Source organism: Miscanthus floridulus, chromosome 16 (assembly GCF_019320115.1).
Source record: "Miscanthus floridulus cultivar M001 chromosome 16, ASM1932011v1, whole genome shotgun sequence".
NCBI classification, from domain to species: Eukaryota; Viridiplantae; Streptophyta; class Magnoliopsida; order Poales; family Poaceae; genus Miscanthus; species Miscanthus floridulus.
In genome coordinates this window covers 118,737,105-118,739,922 of record NC_089595.1, presented here as the reverse complement: position 1 = coordinate 118,739,922, position 2,818 = coordinate 118,737,105, and the positions used below count along the sequence as shown (strand labels likewise).

At 37.5% G+C, this 2,818-nt stretch overlaps 1 pseudogene; it reads right to left on the bottom strand.

Annotated features, from left to right (window-relative positions):
- Positions 1-336: 336 nt before the first annotated feature.
- Positions 337-2,604, bottom strand: LOC136513974 (cysteine-rich receptor-like protein kinase 29; annotated as a pseudogene).
- Between the last annotated feature and the right edge of the window lie 214 nt (positions 2,605-2,818).

The window sequence follows — 2,818 nt, the reverse complement described above, 5'->3', positions numbered from 1 at the left end:
AAGGTGAATAGGTTGCGGTTTCAAATCGGTCGCAGGAGGCTTCACAATGGTCAGGTACACGGGTCCGTTTGAGTTTTTAGTTGTAGAGATTCGATCAACTTAAGAGTTGAGATTGGCTCATGAAAAGAGAGAATTATGTTTTTTAGACAGATATACGGGCAAGTTTTATCAAATGCTAGGAGAACGCACATCAGGGAGCAGCTCCCTAAAATTTGCAACCGCTTGCATGGGCTGATCATGTAAAATAAGGAAGGTTTGCTGAAAACAAGATAATTATAACGAGTTGATAAAATTAACTTAAGATCACTTCCGTGACAAATATAGCTGAGGAAACAACTCTTTAACTGACATGAACACACTTGAACAGAAATGACACATCAGTTTGTCGCCAGCACTCTTTGTATCTATAACATTATCACAAATAAAAGATACGGAGTAATTCGGAGTAGCCATTCTCAATTGAAGTAAACATCGACACAGTTTCCGTGACGGATTGACATGACATCAAAAAGTTGTTTTCTCCCGAAGGGAATCCATATCTTCTACAAATAACAGAGGATGCTTTATCTCATTTGAGAAATCACTCCTCAAAAAAGACCGAAGGTGGGATACCTGGAAGTTAACATAGTTTCTTAGAAATGTAGCATAAACAACAAGATTCTGAAGAGGTTGGGGATACTAGTAGAGACCAAAAAAGAAAAAAAAAACACACACACACCTAAATATAGTTGCATCCGGGTTCCCGTTCATACCTGCATGTCTTCCGTCGAGGACGTCAAGAATTTCCGCTATAGAAGGTCTATTCCTCCGCTCGCGTTCCACACACCGTAACCCGATTGTAATGCATGATATCACTTGATGGAGGCCATCTGCATCTAATGATGGGTACTTCGATACAATGTGCCCATCGAATGTCCAGTTTTGACGTACCTACAAAATTGGAATTATGTCCTAATTGATAATAATCCAGCTAATAAGAAACACTAACATTGTATCTTCAAATCATCAACTCGTGTTGTCTTACATTATCAATGAAATCCCTCCCACACATATCTTTGTTGTTGCTCATATTCTTCTCCCCCGTTGTGATTTCCATGATTATAAGGCCCAAACTATATATATGTCTGAGTGCATTGAGATTTCACCTCTATATAAATATTCTGGAGCCATGTATCCTCTGTAGAGTTGGGGGGTTAACATATATAAAGGGGCCAGTAAGCATTACTATAGACATGAAAATGCTACTCCATTCGTTCCAAATTATAAGACGTTTTGTTTTTTCTAGATACATTGCTTTTGCTATACACTTAAATATACACTATGTCTAGGTACATAGTAAAAGAAATGTTTCTAGACAAGCCAAAACATCTTATAATTTGGAACGGGGGAGTATTTGATTAGTAATGAGGATAGCTTAAATTAATTATCTTACAATGATCCCACTACATTTTGTGTGAACATCCGTGTTTGTTCTTCACCGAACAGCCTTGAGAGAGCGGACTCAGCAATTTTGGGCACCATATTGTCATCCAACCATATATTATCAGGCATAAGATTCATATGAACAAGAGGCCTATCCATTGTACGGTGCAAAACATGTAAACCCTGGCAGATCCCCTTAATTATCTTGAAGCATGTCGCCCAATCAATTCTTGATTCACCTAGAATGAACATATATGTAATTATGGCAGCATGTTAAGATAATGAGCTGTAGAAGTGTATATCCCATAACATACTAACGATACAACAAATGTTCACACTTGATCAACTTTTTCAGCAGAATAGAACTTGAATTTTAATGTTTCAGTATGTGAAATAATGTTTTCTTTTCTCGCTGTATTTCATTGCAAAAGTTGAATTGATAAACAGAAGATATTAGAGTGACAAGTATATCTATCAAATAGTGAATAGACGATGTACCAGAAATATACTTGCCAAGGCTTCCATTCCGAACATACTCATAGCACAGATAACTCTCAACAACTTCCACAAGAATATATCGTCCATTGTGCTGTATCACTTTCTTTTGTGCTTCGTGACAGTAACCAAGTAATCTCACGATATTTTCATGCACGAACGCAATAAGATTGTTAACCTCACTCTCAAACTGTTTTCCAGGTGGCAATAGAGAATTTTCCCCAATCTTCTTCACCAAAATTACTTGTTTACCTTCCAGTACTCCCTGTTTCACCTCACGTAGATATCATAAAGTAAGCATGCCCTTGTCTACTTTTGTAAAGGAAGAAGATGATGAACGCATAACATAATCACACCTTATAATATGTTCCAAATGCATCTGTGGCAATCACTTGTTCCGAAGAGAACCCTTCTGTAATCTCGTTCAAGAATTTTGACGTAATCTCGTTCAAGAATTTTGACGGTAATTCCCCTGCTGGTACACTTACTAGACTGCCGCTGGCACCAGTGGGCATTTCTGATGGCGCTTCCTTATGGATGGAAACAGCTTTTCCTGGTGACATATCTTTGTTTTTGGCCTTGCGAAAGATATTACAAGGCATATATGGATGGATGTCTTGGAAAAACCTAAACCTTTCTAGGCTCCTTCCAAGACATTTTTTCATATGCCTTCTAAACGATAGGGTGGCTCCGTCTTCCTTCAATGCTCCTCTTAAGAGATCTCCAAAAGACTTTCTTAAAAAATCATCATTTAGAAAGATATTTGAATAAAATCACTCTCTATATCTTTCTACCCTCCAACAGTTGTTCTATATCAGACTTAGCTTAGCTTAGCTTTTTTTTTTTCGTACCCTTGTTACTATACAGGTTCTCTTTATTTAATATATTTTAGTAGGGGCCT